This window comes from Phascolarctos cinereus, unplaced genomic scaffold (assembly GCF_003287225.1).
Source record: "Phascolarctos cinereus isolate Bilbo 61053 unplaced genomic scaffold, phaCin_HiC Scaffold_5;HRSCAF=322, whole genome shotgun sequence".
In the NCBI taxonomy this organism is placed as follows: domain Eukaryota; kingdom Metazoa; phylum Chordata; class Mammalia; order Diprotodontia; family Phascolarctidae; genus Phascolarctos; species Phascolarctos cinereus.
Window position 1 is genome coordinate 90,936,003 of NW_027555958.1, and position 17,900 is coordinate 90,953,902.

Here is a 17,900-nt window from a genome sequence, read left to right on the forward strand (position 1 = left end):
ATTTGCACCCTTGATCCAGGAATTCTTTCCTTTCTTTGTGTTTGAATTCCTAGCACCTCTCACTTAACACATGCTTGTTCTTTGATTGCCTACTTTCTTTATTTTTTTAATTTAAAAATATTTCCCTCCTGTCTTTATCAAGATACAGTTCCATCAGTCATCCCCTCTCTTTTCCTTTTTGCCTCTGCCTTTATACTTGCTCCTTTTTTGACTATTAAGTCTTTTCTTTCCTTAAAAAAAAAAAGGCCTACCCTGTATCCATTTATTCCTTCAAGCTATCATCCTATCTTTGTCCTCTCCTTCATTGCCAGACTTCTGGGAAGAATGATCTCTACTCAATGCTTCCATTTCTTAATTACCCTCTCACTTCTCAGCCTACTAGACAGATATTGTTGTTCATCCTTCATTCTTGAAGAGGACCAATGACATCAGGAGGGTGATATCTTGACTTGCAAATGAATTGGATTTAAGGGAGGCAGAGCTGTGTCTCACTCTCTCCTCCAGAGTCATCTCAGTGTAGTGGCAAGACATAGGTCAAAGTGAATGGCGATGGCTGAAGATGCCCAATAGGTGATGTAATAGAGTGCTGGACTTGCAGTTTGGAAGATCTGAGTTCAAATCCTTCATCAGACACTTACTAGCTGTGGCCCTGGACAAGTAACTTTATGGCTTAGTTTCTTCATCTGTAAAATGGGGTCACTAATATTTGCACATGGCTGTTGTGATGAAAGCATTTTGTTATTGCTGGTTTTGTATCCTGGTTCTGTCTTTTGGCTTCTTCACCAGCCCTTTTCCTCCCCACCCCATTATGTATACATACCTGGAGACAATCTCTCTGTTAATCTTCTCTCTATATGTTATTTTCCTTAGTGATCTCATCCATTCCCATGGCATCAATTATGACATTTTTGGGAAACCTGTATTCCTAGTCTCAAATACTCCCCTCCTTGAACTACAATCCCATATTTCTTATTGCCTGTTTGACATTACTTGGTGTCCCAACTATACCTAAAACTCAACATTTTCTGAACTGAATTTATTATATTCCTTATAATACCTGTTCAGCCTTCTCTTTACTGTTTCTGTCAATGGCATCACTATTTTCCCCAGTCATCTCAATAATTTTGGATTCTTCCCTTTCTTTCCACTATCTAATCAGTTGCCAAATTCTGTTGCTTTTGCCTGTGGTATAGAGTACTGGGCTTAGAGTCAGAGAGACTTGGGTTTGAATCCTTTTTCAGACTGTCTGTGTCACCATGAACAGGTAACTTGACCACTTTCAATTGGTTTCCTAATGTGTAAAACAAGGATAATATTAGCTGAGAAAGTATATGTAAAATATTCAAAAATCTTAGAACACTATGTAAATGTCAGCCTTCAATGTCCCTTGTATCTAGCTCCTGCTTCCAACTCATTGTCACCACCTTAGTAAACAGCTTATTTCTCACTTCTCCAATCCATCCTTAACACTATTAAGTCATCTTCCCAATACCCAGGTTTGAGGTCACTATTCAGAAACCTTTAGTACAAACTCTTCAGTCTGCCATGCAAAAGTTTCACACTCTGGCTTCAATCTACTTTTCCATTCTTTTAAAAAACCCAATTCTAACACTTATACTCTACCTTCTTGCCTAACTGGATTGCTAGCTATTTCCTGAGCTCCTTCTCTGATGTATACATATCAGTCTTCCTCTGATGTATACATTTCTCACCTAGTATGGATTCCCTCACCTCCTTTGAAACTCCCCAGCTAGAAGAGAATTCCCCCTTCCTTGAATCTCTCATTTTTTCCGCTTTTGACCTTCTCTATATACTCACTACATTTTGACGGTTGTTAACAGTTATTTGCACAACTGCCTTGTCCCCCCAATAGACTATAAACTCCATGAATGCAGGGTTAGTGTCTTTGTGTTCCTATACTTTATATAACTAGAACCTTGCTGTGTTTTCCATATGGTTATTCTTAATGAATATTTCTTGAACTGAATTGGAAGGGTGGAAGAGGAGGGAATCAGCATTTATATAGTGTATACAATATGACAGGTACTGTGCTTTACAAATATTTCATTTGAACCTCCAACAACCCTGTGATTATCTTCACTTTACAATTAAGGACACTGAAGTTTAAAGTTAAGTGACTTGCCCAGTGTCACACAGCTAGTACATATTTGAAGCTTGATTTGAACTTAGGTCTTCTGACTCCAAACAGCACTCTACACACTGTGCCAATTTGAGCTGCAAATTGAATTGAGTCTTATAACCATGAATGTATTCACTTAAATGCCTCTGGGATCTTACTGATGGGCATGTTCCCTCCAACAATGCAATAGCAACTCTTTCTTGCCTGTCAATCCATTGTGACTTAAGTCCATATCTCCTCATAAAGTTCACCACAAGAAGATCCTTCCAGTGTATGCAGGACCTTCCTACCTTTCTCTCAGTGCAAAAAGATAGCTGTTTAGGGATGACATTGTGCTGATTGTAGAACCGATATAGCCTCCTAGAATGAAATACTTGACCACTGGAGAGTTTGGTGTAATGATTCACAGAGGAAAAACTGGATGGAGAATATCTCTTGTTCAGGCTGTGGAAGGCTGAACAACCTATAGAGCAGAACCATTGGTTTTTATACCTTGACAGATGCTATAAATGACCACTGAATTGGGTCCAGAATTAAACAGTAGGAAGAGAGCTAACTGGTTTGCCTGTACAAAATTAGAGAATTTCTTTGATGACTCACATCTCCCTAAAATGAAGACTTTTTTTTTAAAATACCAGTATTCTCCTGGTCATAGAAATGGACTGGGAATCACTGAACAACTTAGTATCTAAAGAACCAAAATGGAATATTGCAAGAAAGGCCATTAGAAGGCAATGGGGAGCAAGGGCAATATATTCCATGTAGAAGACATCGATTAATAAGTGCTTTTACTTATTTTCACAAAGAAATTAAAATACCAGGTGAGTCAAATGCTTCCCTTTAAAACCCTTTTCGGTTGAATAATCAAAGCTAAAGTAAAAGTCTAGACCACCCACTTTGAAGGTTTTTGTTGCTGGAAGGGTTCTATTTACATTTTGAGATAGCTCTTTTATCCAGGAATGTCAGAAACCCAGCAGTTGTAGCTGCCTCCAAAGCCCACCCTCTTTTCACTCTCCTAGGGTAAAGTTAGTTCTGAAAGCACTTTATCCATTTTACCCTGGACTCCCCTCTTCTGTATATGTACAAGAGTATAGCGTACATGTAGAGAAATGAATGATCTTGGCTTTTATATTGGGAGGAAGAGGACAGGGCTAAATTAAGCCTGATTCCTTGGGCTCTAAATATAATTTTGTGAAGGTGCATCTGTGTTCTCCCAACGTGAAATGTAATCTCTCACATAGTGCATGGTGCCATCAGGGAGAGGGTATAGTGGAGCGTGGTATTTTAAAAACCAAATTGATTGTATCGCTGCTGAATGAATTATGAGCCAGTTTGGGAACGTGTTCAGGTCACCTTAATGACGGGGCTAGAGCGGGTTGGCCCTCTGGCTGAGGGAGCCATTTCTGTAAAGGGATGCAACAGGATTTGGGGGGAGGGGAGGAAGAAGAGGGGGAAAGCAGTGGAAGGAGAAAAAAAAAAGGAAAGCCATTTATTTCAGCTAGCTTTGTCTTGGATCTGGGCAGGGTCCAGAGCTGGTGATTTCAAACGTCAGACAAAAGCGCAACATGCTTCCTTACCCTAATTAGAAGGGGGGAAAGGGTGAGTCACGTTACACTAGCTAGTATCTTCCTTCCCTCTCTATAACGGCTAAATTGTAGCTTTAAAAGGAAGTGACATGGGGTGGGGAGAGACGTCAGCTGAGGACCACTTTTTTTTTTCCTAAGGGTCCACCCCATGGGTGGAGTCTAGCTTTCTTCCCAGTGTTGGCTGACTTAGAGCTCATGTAAACTAGTGGCAATTTCTGATCCCTCACTCAGGCTTTCTCCCTTTCAGTTTCTGGTCCCCAAGTCCTCATGTCAAGGTCTTCCAGACACGAGGTATGTTCTTTTCATGCTATTTCCAGAAAACTTTGCATTTGTGGGAGATGGTATTTGCTTTCTTGTTCCCTTTTGTTATCCCTCCACCCCCCCCCCCCCACCCCCCCCCCCCTTGGTTTGATTCCTCCTGAAAAGCTCTGAATGGATTGTGGTAGAGAGCAGAGCCCAGAAGAGTCAGAGGACAAGAGTAGGAGACAGTGAGGACGCTATTGATAACGTGGGCTTCCTCCCTTCGGAGCCACAGGGAGGTTTCCTGCTTCAGAACCAGAATTTGTGTCTCAAGGATGGGGTGGGGTTCTTTCTGGGTGCTGTGTGGTTGGGTTTTTTTTGGGGGGTGATGGTTGCTCAATTTTTTTCTTTTGCCTGGGTTTAAAACCCCTTTTCCCTTGCAACAGATGAAACTGACGAGAATGTTCCTATTACATGTTGGTTTCTTTTGTGTCATGCAACATGTTCTTCGTCTGTGGCGTTCCTATGGTAACCACAAAAATACTATGCTAAATGGGGCCCTGGCATCAATCGGTGTGTGTATGTGTTTCTTTTGCAGTTTGTTGTTTTGTCTCTGAATGTGTGTATATGTGTGTGTGTGCTACGTTTCTATTTGTGAGAGATCCTCCAGAGCTCTGGCTGCTACCCCTCCTCACTTTTCATTTTGGTTTTTCCCAGTCACAATGGGGCTGGGGAAGGGGGGTTGTCAAGGAAACAGGAATTTATGATTTACCTTCTTATTTACTTTAAAAGAATTCTGTAGCCACAGTTCTGTAGCCCCACTAGTAATCAAAAATAAAACCCCCATATTTATGCAAGCACCTTTAATTCCTTTTAAGCGACTTTGATGTTTCTCGAGATTTCCCATAAATACTTAGTAGTTTAAAGCAATGGGAAAGAACATTATTGATGAGAAGTGAGCTGCTTGTTGTGAAGGGTCGAAGTGGGACTGTATGTGACAATTTACTGCTTAAAAACATGTACGCTTCTAACTCAGACATCTACCTGGCCTGAGCCTCCATTAGCTAAACCTTCTAAACATGTAAAAGATGAGGCATTTTAACCATCCCCAGCTTATCACAACACTCAAGTTCAACAAGTGTGAGAGGATAACATAACAGCATGCATTGAGTGACTGTCCCACACTAATCACAACTTTCCCAATTTTACATCTGTACTGAAGGTTCAGTAAAATATAAGGCTTGCTAATACAAGGCTGTTGGATCTTCTCTTCCCAAACTGGGACATGATTAGCTCTGATTAATCAACACCCAACTGAATAAGTTCTTTTTTTTTTCCCTTGTGAGTTCAAAGGGATAAAAGAATTGGGTAAAAGGGTCGGGGAGCTTAAATCTAAAACTACTGTAATGGTTCCTCTCAATATTCCTTTCATAGATAAGAAATTAATATTTTCACATGATGTAAATGAAAGTAAACTTTAATTCCTCAAGATTAATGAGCAAAGCTAAATATACTCATCTGAATGACCCATCTATGGAAAGGAGTTATTCTTAACAATGCCACCTTCTCTTGCACATAGTTAGAATCCAGGCTGCCCGTGAGGGATGATGATGTTGCATAACATAGGATGGAGGGAGGAAAGAAAAGTTCTAGCAAGAAGGGAGGTAACTGTAAGTTGTTTTGGACCAGTTCCTACCTGATTTAAACTAGAACTGCTATTTCCTAGCCTGGAGAATATAGTTTTAAGATATGTTCCTTTTGATTTGCATACTTGTTTGACCTTCATAGACCAGGGATCTGGGAGAACTATCTTCTCTAGTTTTGTCTCTGCCTTTTGGTAGAATTTTGTAAAGGTCATTTAGTCCTTCTTTGATTTTCCCATCTGTGAAGCGAAGGATAATATTTCATTGCCAGTCTCTAAAGTATTTTGAAGTGTGGCAGTAGGAAGGTGAGGTGGTTTGATTTTTAAAGGTTATGGTCTTTGAGATCTTCATCTGCTATTAACTGCATTTTTTTTTCAGTTGTGCTTTGTCACAGAACAGAAGTCTTTAGTATTTAGAACATGAAATACCTGAAATTGTAAATCGAGCTACTGAAATTTTAATTGGTACTAAATGGTAGTAAAGGTGGGGAGATTATTCAAAGGCTATGTGAACCTAGAAATATGTGACATTAATTACAGAATGGCATTTATCATGGAAAAGCACAGAATGGCATTTATCATGGAAAAGCACAGGTTAGTACATGTGGAGAAATAATTGGAATGCAGATGTTCAATATTAGCAAAGATTCCTTGGAAAGCAACCAGACCCATAGACTATATGTAAAGTCGATAATAGGCTACATGCAAGAATGCAAATCTGCTATGAAGTTCTTCCAAGAAAAAAGCTAATAGTATTTTCAAATTAAATCAGAAACACATTGCCTTTCTACTGGCTGTGACGTGGCCACTCCTGGAACACAGTTTTCAGTCTCAGGTTCTTAACTACCATAAACACCCACTGGACAGAGTTCAAGGAAGAGGAGAAGCCGGAGTGAGTAAAGGGATGAAAGCATTGCCAAAAATCACTATGTTCCACTTGGATACTAGATTAAGGTTAAAGGGTAGCAGCAGTTTTCCCTGTAATCATAATGGGGAGTTCTCGGGAAGCCTCATCAGAGAGGCATTAACCCAGAAACTGAGGCAAAGGGCTGAATGCAGGTGGTGCTATCCAGGGGGCATCTTAATTTTGACAATCAACATTTATTCAGCATGTACTGTCTGCAGAACAGCCCTGAAAGTGCTAGGTTGTGAAGAAATGAGCTTAAAATATAATCATCATGGTGTAAATACAGATGCAGAAAAGTACAACTATACCAACAGGCACAGAATTAAGAAGGGAATGAAAAAGGTGAAAATGGATAATGGAAAATGAATATTTCAGGCTCTTATGCGCTCGAAGGTAAAGGGATTGAACTAGAGGGTCAGCAGGGTTATTGTGAGGGGTGATGATGAATATGGATTATGAAGAGAGCAATTGATAGCCTGGAACTAGTTTTACTTCTAGTTTTATCCAGAAACATATACATAACGATAAAAATTCACATGGTACTATGAATTGTAAGCCACTTGAGGGCAGGGCCTCTCTTTGTATTCCTAGCACTTAGCACAGGGCCTGGCACATAGTAGCCACTTAGTAACTGTTAATTGGTGATAGAGTAATTTGTCATTTACAAGGCCCTTTCCTCCTAGAAGTGGCACAATGCAGTAGCATGAGCACATTCTCTGGAGTCAAAGTATCAATGTTCAAATCCCACTTCTGATGTTTGCTGCCTGTGTGACCTTGGACAAGTCTCTAAGACCACAGTTTTTCCTTACTTGTAAAATGAGGGTATTGGACTAGGACTCTGAGGCACCTTCTAGCCCTAAATCTCTAATCCCCTAGTTATAGAGGATTCAGTGGTTCACAGGTAGTTTTAATAGCCCTTTTTTATCAATGGGTGGTGGTGGTTGTGGAGGCAGCTGGGTGGCATAGTGGATAGAGAGCTTGGCTTGGAGTTACAAAGACCTGAATTCAAATCCAGCCTCAGATGCTTATTAGCTATATGACCCTGGGCAAGTCACTTAACCCTGTTTGCTTCAGTTTCCTCATCTATAAAATGAGCTGGAGAAGTAAATGGCAGACCAGTCCAGTATTCTTTGACAAAAAAATCCTAAATGGGATCATGCAGAGTTGGATATGATTGAACATATTTTACCAGTACAGGAAACAGATGTTCAGGAAAGTTTAAAAGCTGTGTGCCCAAGGTCACACAGCTAGTTGATAAGTCAGGACCTAGATTCTGATTTTTTTTTCTTTCTGATTCCGAGGTCAAACCTCTTCTTGATGTAAGTCAGTGCCACAACAGGCATCTTTACTGTGTTTCTTAATATCATGGAGTTCCTTTTAAAGTGTAGCTGCTTCTCAACTTGACTTACACCTTAAAGAATCAATGTCACTTGGGACATCATGTCACACAGGGTCATGACCTAGTGGTCTTTGAACCTGCTTTTTTGATCAGCTACACCAACTTTGTGATAAAGAATTTATCAGTGAGCTGCATCCATGTGAGAGTGGGATAGAGAGAAAGATGAGACAGAGATGAGGCTGCCAAAGATATTGACCTATTTCACCCTTTATACTTAATTCTCAGATAATGAACTAACCATTGGAATAGTTTCTTTTCAAAATAATTCTTGATGTCTTTTGTGTTTACATTACCTATATTCTTCGTATATTCCCAAACTTCCTCTCTCAGAGAGCCATCAGTTATAACAAAGAATTAAAAAGAGAGAAGAAGAAAAAGTTCAGGAAAACTATTGCCTGGGAAAAGTCTGAAATTATTAGCATTGTTCCGGACACAATAACCCCCCACCTCTGCAAAGAACAGTGGGGTTGAAGAAGCGGGGAGGTATCTTCCTGTATCTATGTCTTCTTTAGGAATAATCTTGATTATATTTTTTTTTTGGCTAGGTGATGGGGTTAAGTGACTTGTCCAGGGTCACACTGCTAGTAAAATGTTTTTATGTGTCTGAGGTCACATTTGAACTCAGGTCGTCCTGAATCCAGAGCTGGTTCTCTATCCACTGCGCCACCTAGCTGCCCCTTGATTATAATTTCTAACTGGCACTAAATAGAAGTAAAGGAAGGGAAGACTATTCAAAGGTTATATAAACCTAGAAAAATGTGACATTAATAACAATGGCATTTATCTTGGAAGAGTGCAGGTTAGTACATTGTTTTGTTGTTCTGGCCATTTAATGTTGTAGTCACTGTGCATAATATTTTCCTGGTTCTGCCTTGATTTATTTCTCTCTGATTCTATTAGTTCATTATTTTTTCAGCTGGGGGTTAAGTGAAAGAGGAGATTATAGAAATTGGCTATGTTAGAAGACTTGCCCTTTCCTACGACTTAGTCACTCCCCTTGTACTCCCTTCTTCTCTCCCTCCTAGCTTTTAAGATCTACTTTAATCTTCTGGGGAAGATTGGATATTGTGGCTTCTGAAAAGGTAGTTGTGCCTCCAAGTCAAACCTTGGAGTGTGTGGGGGGAAGCTGATACCCATCCACCCAGGGATGTGCATATTTGCTTTCATTTTGTTATCCCATCAGTGGAATGTTTGGGGAAGGGAGTGGGGGAAAAGTTTTAGTCCACAGGATGGATCTGTGCTAGAAATATTTCAAAAGCCTTACTCTAAGTGCATTCAGTTGCTGCCTGAGTCTGACAAAGTTTGACAAAGAATTGAATTTGTTAACATAGGCACCATGCATTCTTCTGGGATTTTCAAGGCTGAAGTGACTGAAGCCCGAGTCTGTCTTACCTTTGTTGATTTTAATAACCCATCTTTCCACAGAATGCAAGGGCAGATTATCATCAGAAACGCTGTGAAAATGCTGAGGCTGAGTATATCTGGCATTAGCCAAATTTTAAGATAAAGATGAGAGAAACACATTGATCTTGTATAAAGTAGTTGGTTTCTTTCCAAATACCATCTGCTCTCTTATGTGTTTTTCAACTCTCTGTGGACAAAAGTTAGCCTAGGTTGATGGAATTCCTAAGAATTGTCTACTTATATCAAATGAATCTTTTCAGGATTTTGTGTTCAGCAAACATAAAGTCATTTCTCAAAAACTGGGGAGTTTATGTAGGCTATAGGCTTTTCAGATCCTTTATTTCTTTTCCTTCTTCTTCCATTTTTGTTCATCAGTAACAGAAGCTAGAATTGTAGGAAGGTAAAATTGAAATTACTTACGTTGATTATTTCTTAGTCCTTTGGAAAGGTTTGGTGATGTGTTTCTGTGTATGTGTGTGTGTGCATGTGTATATACATATATGTATGTAAATATTCATGAGCATGTCATATCTAGATGTTGATGCCTGGTAAATGGAAGCCTGGTAATCATTCCAGGGGCAGGCAGACTTCTGTCCTTATTATGGAAGTGGGAAAGCAATGAATTGGAGACAGACCTGAAGAAGGTGGAAAGAAGTGGCCTGAAGAAGGTGAAAAGAAACAGGGAAAGACTGAAAATCTCAAGCCAATTGGGCAGTTGGCTGAGCCTAGAGAAAGTCTGGTTGAAGAAATTCTGAGTTTGAGAAGCAGGGACAGCTAGGTCTCTGCTTCCTGGAGAAGCAATTCTGGTCTGAATCTTTTTAAAAAAATTATATTTATTTTATTTTTAATTTATGAAATAAAACAAGCATTTCTACAACATAGTAGAATAGAAAAGGATGTTGGTACATGAAACTGCAAATCTATTATGCAAATCTAACTGAATCTTAAGGTTATACTTGGGAAATTGTGGCATATTCATTTTTGCATACTTTCCTCTCATCCTATCCAGAGCCCAAGTACTTTGTACTTTGTAGGCACTTAATGCATAAGTGAACGAATGGGCAGAAAGGACCTTGTTTTCTCTAGTTATCAGTGACTGAATGAGAGATCATAGCTAGCCTCTGGAATGGAAAGCAAGGCAGGAATAATGATAACAGCAGCAGCAGCAGCATTTAAGTAGCATTTTAAGGTTTGCAAAACACCTCACATGCGTATGCATTATCTACTTTGGGTCTCGTAACAACCCTGTGGGGTGGGTAGTACAGGTTTTATTCTCCTTTTTTACGGAAAAGGGGACTGAGGCTCAGAGAAAGTAAGTTACTCATGATCAGACAGCTTAGTATCTGGCAGCAAACTCAGGTCTTCTGACTCTAAATTCAGAGCAATTATCATAGTCCCATGCTGCCTCCCTGAGAACTAAGCAGAGAAGCCAGACTTTGAAGTGTAGTAGCCCTGGACTCTGTTTCTGCGTGATGTGCTTATAATACACTGCCAATGCGTATGTAATGTTTGAGATTTCTCATGCTGATGTGAAGTTACTTTTGCTTTTTAATTGGCTGACTGATCAGGTATATGATAGTTGGGCTTCCTCTTGCTTCTAGAATAAAATATAAACTGCTTTTCTTTAGCTTTTAAAGCCCTACCCAACCTGTTCTTCTAGCTCTTTGGGTATTACTTGCTCTTCTGCACTCACTTTGCTCACTGTCCAAGTTGGCCTTTTCTCTGGCCCTCAGCTTCCTGTCTCCTTAACTTTGCCCTCGTCTTCCCCCAGGGCTGGAATGCACATATCCTTTAGCTCTGGCACGTTGAGTTCCTCTTCTCTTTTAAGATGCATCTCCAACTGAGACATGTTAAAGACCTTAACTTAAAAAGGCCAAGTTCTCCCACTGCATCCAGGGCCATCCATCTCCAGTTGTCCTGATCTATATCTTTCCACTGGACCCAGATAACTCAGGAAGAGAAAGTGAGGCAGGTGACTATGCACAGCCCTGCCTCACTTAAATCCGATTTACTTGCAAGTCATGGCATCACTTTCCTGATGTCCTGGTCCTCTTTGAGAATGAAGGACCAGGGGCAGCTAGGTCGTGCAGTGGATAGAGCTCTGGCTTTGGAGTCAGGAGGACCTGAGTTCAAATGTGGCCTTAGACACTTGACGCTTGCTAGCTGTGTGACCCTGGGCAAATCACTTATCCCCAATTGCCTCGCCAAAAAAGAAAAAAATAAAGAGCATTAAGGACCAACAACAACCAATACAGGTACACCGTCTTCTACGTGTAGCCTTTCCGGATTCCCCCCGGTGTTAGTATCCTCTCTCTTAAATGACCTTGTAATTAATTTTTTTTTTCTCTCTCTATTTCTCCATGTCTCTTCTGCCTTTCTCATCTTCTTCGCCTCCTTCATTTCCCCTCTTTGTCCCCTTTCTCTGTCATCCTCTGTCCCTCACCCTCTACACCTCCCCCCTTTTTCCCCTTCCTTTCCTTTTCTCCCCCTCTCTTTCCCCCTCCCCTCTTCTTCCTTTTACCCTCCCCCTTTCTCCTTTTCATTCTTTCTTCCCTGTCTTCCCCATGTCTCTCCCCGTTTGTCCTCCTCTCCCCTCTCCCCCTTCATCCCTCTGTTTCTACCTCCCTCTCTCTCCATTTTCTCTCTTTTCCCTCCCCCTTTTTTCCCCCTCCTCCCTCTCCACTTCTCCCTCCTTCTTCCCCTCCTTCTCCCTCTTCTCCCTCTCCCTATCTGTCCCTGAACTCCTCTCCGTTTCCCTCCATCTCTGCCTCCCTCCCTCTGTCTCTACCCCCTTTCTCTCCATCATTCTCTCTCTTCCTCTCTCCTTCTCTCCATCTCCCTCCCTCCTTCTCTCCATATACACATATATATATACACACTAGTATATAATAATGTATTAACTATATGCTGTGTGTATTGTTATATGATTTTATATGTACTTGTCTCCCTCATTAGAATAAAAGCTAATTGTGAGTAGGATTGTTTCATTGTTTGTACTTGGATCCCCAGCACTAACATGCCCTTGAAACATAGTAGACATTTAATAAATACTTGATTGAGTAATTGTTTGAAAAGTGCTGAAGAGTGTGCAGGGCAGGAGCTGCTTTGCCAAAGTCAAAGCATAAAGAATAAAAAAAAAATCTTTTAAAAAAGTCACATACCGGTAGCAAAAGCAAGGAGCAAAGTAAATCACACTGAAAAAAAAGAAGGCATCTTCTCTTTGGAGATGCTGCTTGCATTTCGTCCTCACCTCATAGATGATTTTTGTGAATTCCTCTGGCCAAAAAAAAAAAAAAGGCCTCTCCTTATGGCCAGCTTGGTTTTGGCAAAGCAGAGCAAATTTGCAAAGTTGGGCCTCAAACAATGGCCAGAGTTTATCACTGAGCCTGTACCTGAAGCTTTTCCAGATAAGCGGGACCAGCTGGTTTGTCTCAGCTAACATATGTACATAGGCTTTGAGAACCCATCCAGGGTCATCTGTGCCATGACTAGTGATCTGAGTGGGCCATGAGTGGAAGAAATGCCCTGTTGAGCTCCTCACAGGAAGCCATACGTCCCTTTGCCACAATTAAGTTTCAGTTATCCTCCAGTTTGCTCTCTTAATTGTTTATTAGATTATTATTATTATTATTATTAGTTATTAGATATTATTGTATCTTGGTGCACATCAGAAGACTAAAGGCAGAAACCATAACTGAGTGATAAATTCCTGAATTTTTCTATTTATCCCAATCACTAAAATGTAGTGACTGATGACTTCTGGCCCCTTGCCTCCTTCCCTTCAACCTTTGAATTCCTCTGTTGAAGTACGGAAGCAGTATTCACTATGTGCCTGAAGAAGGGAAAGAGTTAAGAACAGTGCTCCTCCAAATGGGGTCTGGGGACCTAGGAGAGTCCCTGAGACCCTAATTTCACAATAAGACTAAGATATAATTTGCCTATTAAAATATTCTTCCCTTTTCCAACTACTTATTTGACAGGCAGCTAGGTGGCGCAGTGGATAGAGCACCAGGCCTGGTGTCAGGAGGACCTGAGTTCAAATGCGGCTTCAGACACACAACACTTACTAACACTAGCTGTGTGACTCTGGTCAAGTCATTTAACCCCAGTTGCCTCACAAAAAAACAAACCAACTACTTATTTGTATGAAGCCAAATTTTCTTCTTATACTTCAGCCAAAACAATATAATTCAATAGATTGAGTTGCAGAAGCAGATATGAGAAAAAAGCTATCTGCTATTAAGCCAGACATTAAAGAGGTTTGCAAAAATATGCAAAACAATGCCATTCTTCTCATTGATTTTTCGGGAAAATAAAGCTTTTTAAAAAATTATGTTTTTATGTTAATATGTAATTGATTTTGTTATTATTAAATGAATAAATATTTTACAATTTTATCAGTTTTAATTTATAATAAGGAAAATATTGGTAGGTGTAAAACCCACATCTGCAAAAGTTCTTTAGTGTCCTAATAGTTTTTAAGAGAATAAAAGGGTCCTGGGACCAAAATGTTTGAGAATAGCTGAGTTAGTGTATCATCACCCTTCCCTTCTTCCCCACCCTCTTCTGCTATTTATGCTAAAATCTTCAGATAATCCTTGCTAAAAGTCATATTCCTACTTATCTTGTTACCCTCTGACCCCAACAACTCAACATTCATACACTGTTTACCTTAATTCCCATACAGGTCTACTAAAGTCTGGGAATAATGAGTAGAAATTGTAAAGAGGAAGATGTAAGAGTTGGAGAAGGAAGGAAGAAAACTTGATAACAATTAGGGCTTTTCAAAAGTGGAAAGGGCTGACCATTGAGGAGACCACAGGGGATTCTTGCCTAGGTATGGGTGATACTACATGGACTAAAGTCCTTTCTCGCTCTGAGATTCTGTGATAATCAACTTTTATTGCACCATCTCTCAACCTCCACCACTTTTTTCTCAATAGGAAATTTTTTAATCTATCTACAGCATCAAGTAATTACAGTTCCCATACATTGAAGATAAGCCACGTGTGATATAACTCTCAATTCCATTAAATAGGCATTAGGCACCTATTATGTATGTGGTACCATACTACAGATGTAAAGATGAAGCAGTGCCTGGCTTTAGTACCATAAGCTTATCATGTATTTAAAAATCAGAGGGTTGTTGTGCAAAATTATCTCTGAGGTTGCATTTATCAAAGAAATAAATACTGTAATTTGTGAGGCTCAAATGCAGTATTTTGTTCTCCTGATTCAAATAATCACCAGTCAAATTAATAATTATCAATGAATAAACTGATTTCAATGCAGATAATTTTGATGAGCAAACTACATTTATTTTTATTCCATTTTGTAATTTGTTTTAAGACCAAAACAGTAGTTTTAGATCTGCAATGAAAATATAAGCATTGCATATATTTTAATTCTCTTCCCCAACTCTTCCGTATTAAATGATAGAACATTGTAAGGGTACAGAGGTAGTTTTTTGTTCATAGTTACCAATACTAGAAACTTTGTAATGAATGATGATGATGACGATAGCTTAATGGCTAACACTTCAAGGTTTGCAAGTGCTGTATATGTTACTTCATTTGATCCTTTTAACAGTTCTAAATGTTTCAAGTGAAATGAAAAAAGTCTGAAGCTTGGAATGTAGGGACTCTTGTCTTTGTATCCTCATAGCACCTGTAGACCTTAATTAGAAGCTTGTTGATTGATTAAGGATTTAGTTAATTAAATCCTAAAAAGTTGGGGGTGGGGTGTTAATCCTGTCATTGAAAATTCGTCCTCCTTTGTTAGAAAATAATTGCTATAAATTTGATGTTATTTTGAAGTGTTGGAGAGTTAAACCTATAAAATATTTTAAACTGTTTAAAGGTTAAAAAAATTCAAATTATGCTCATCCTGAGAAATTGTGTTGTTGCTAATGCCTGCCACTCAGGGCATGATCAGGATTAATAGCTAACAAGGAGAGATATTTCAAAATTGTCTAAGCAGCCGCCTACATTCCCTAGAAAAGTGGTTGAATCTTCTTCTCTGTTTAGGGATAGACCAGGTAGCTTTTCAAAGATTGTTTTAGTCCTGTGAATTTATGAAGAACCACTTGAAAATATTGATGGTAAACTTTACTTTGAGGGAGAACTCTTATCTTTGGGTAAAAATTCTTGGTAATAATCGAGGATGCTTTTACGGCCCTCCAGACATACTCTTCTCCCAGTCACTTCAATACTTATCCGTTCCTTTGTTTTATAAGAAAACATAGGATCATTCCCAAACAGTACCTAGCATGGGGAGTAAGTAGTCAGTCTGGAGGATGTGCAGTTTTTTGTCATGTTTGCTTATCTCTTACCTTGATGCCAGGCTGTATTGTTGACAGTTTCTTAAAACATCTAATATTTGAGTTTTGATTCCAAGCTTTTCTCCTTCCCATGCATGTACTGGAACCAGCCTACGTTCTGTGTTTTTCTCTCTTCTTAGGCCGGTGATTTCTCAGCTCTGCCTGATTTCTTCGTCTGCTCTAGTAAATGTTTCTGTTATCAGGCTTTGTCTCCCAGTAGTCCCCCATCTTGTCACTGAACCACAAGCTTCTCCACACCCTCTTAAGCTCTTTCTGTTTTGGGTTTTCACTTGAAAGTAATACAAAATAGAAAACCAATGTTGTCTAGGCCCTTGTGGGATTCTTGCAATAGCAAATGCATCACTCTGGCAGCTTCCTAAGGAGATTGTCCCCATAAAACTTAGGCCCACACACACCCCTTGTAGGCTGAAGAACAGGTCACCGTAAATTTTCTGAGGGCAGATGCTCAGCTTGAAAAGAGGGATAGGGAATGAGAGGGGAGAAGCAAACCTATGAAACTGAACCACCACCCCTAATAAAACCTCTCTTGGTAAGACCTTGGTAGAAAACCAGAGGATTAATTTAAGATCACTGGACTGGGAGTCAGGAGTTTGAATTTCAGCTTACATGCTTATTAGCTCTATAACTCATAGAGTTGCGTCTTACAGTGCAATAATATTCCATTTTATTCTGTTATAGCTAATGTCTACTAACTTTATTTCCATTTCATTTCTACCATAGAGAGTGAAATACAGCCATTTTTTTTGAGAAATGAAAGGTAAACTTTATTTTAACATTTAGTAGTATTTTATTCTTTCTAATTACATATAAAGATAGTTTTCAACATTCATTTTTGTAAGATTTTGAGTTCCAGATTTTTCTCCCTCCGCCCTCTCTGAGACAGCAAGCAATCTGATATAGGTTATATGTGTACAATCATGTTAAACATATTTCCACATTAGTCATATTGTGAAAGAAGAACCAGAACAAAATGGAAAAACCACAAAAAAGAAAAAATTAAAAAAGAGGAAATAGTATGCTTCGAAATGCATTCAGACTACATAGTTCTTTCTCTGGACGTAGTTAGCATTTCGGAATTGTCTTGTGAGCCGCTCTTGGAGACTGTCTGCTAAGTTTTAGCAAGAAGGGTTATGAGGCATCTGTGGAGAGAGGAGCCGAAGTGAACAACTGTTCACCAAGCTAATGCCTAAACAGGAAAAGAAACTTTCTTCCCCAAGTTTTCCACAATTAAATAGATGCTGGTCTCACATGTCATCTTCAGAAACTGCAAGAACTGCATTGTTGGTCTAATTATACCTTCCTTCCTGTCTCAGTTTTTCCTGTATTGGGTGTTTCTCTTGGACCATACCAACCTCCGTGGCCATCTCTGTTGCTGATTTTTTGCTCTGTGAGATAATTATTTTGTCACTTCAATATCTGCCCCAAGTTTTTAAAAATTTTAATTTATTTTAATTTATTAATAATCACTTCCATATGCTTTTGAGTTTAAAATTTTTCTCCCCCTTCCTCCCCACAACCCTCCCTAAGACGGTGCCCAATCTGATATAGGCTATACATTTACATTCCTATTAAACATTTTCACATTAGTGATGTTGTAAGTAAAAATTAAAACCAATAAGAGGAACCATCAGAAAGAGGAAACAAAGCTCAACAGAAGAGGAAAAAATAGCAATTTGACTTCCATACTTCTTTCTTTGGATGTGGATAGCATTTTCCATCATGAGGCCTCTGGAGATGTCTTAGATCCTTGTATTGCAGGGAAGGATTAAGTTTATCAATATTAGTCATCATACAACGTTATCTGCCCCAATTTTGAAGAAAAAAAATATACCCCACACAGAGTTACACATAACTTCCCTTCCTTCCTCTCCCTTCTCTAGGATACCAAGAAGCAGCAGCAGATCTGAACAGAACCTTACTCTTTTTTTAATGACCATACCTACTCAGCAGCTTAAGTGAGTGTTTCTGGGTGTTCAGGTAAATGCCTGAAAATAATATATCCATTTTCGGTACGGATGAAAACAATTCTTGAAATCCTCCTGCAGGCTTTGATATGAATGTCTGAGTAAAACTGGTCTTGTCATGGCCTGCTATTTACCTAGGTTGTGTGGCTACCAGAATTAAATTAGCGCCACTCTTCAGGATCTCTACACATTTGCTTCTATTTGTACCATTTTAGTTCTTGTCTAGTCAGTGTCAGGTAGTTTTTACTTTCAAACTTCAAAATTTTATAGTAAAATTT

At 39.3% G+C, this 17,900-nt stretch overlaps 1 protein-coding gene across 3 annotated transcripts in view; it reads left to right on the forward strand.

Moving 5' to 3' along the window:
* The first annotated feature begins 3,552 nt into the window (after positions 1-3,552).
* The window catches only part of AGPAT4 (1-acylglycerol-3-phosphate O-acyltransferase 4), a 191,938-nt gene continuing 177,590 nt past the window's right edge, over positions 3,553-17,900 (forward strand). For 2 of the 3 annotated variants that reach the window (XM_078155053.1, XM_020986754.1), the window contains exon 1: positions 3,893-4,017. The gene's annotated coding sequence lies outside the window, so the exon portion shown is untranslated. Of the gene's footprint in view, positions 3,740-3,892; positions 4,018-17,900 lie in introns of those variants that run through there. The other variant, XM_020986755.2, reaches the window with a different exon arrangement.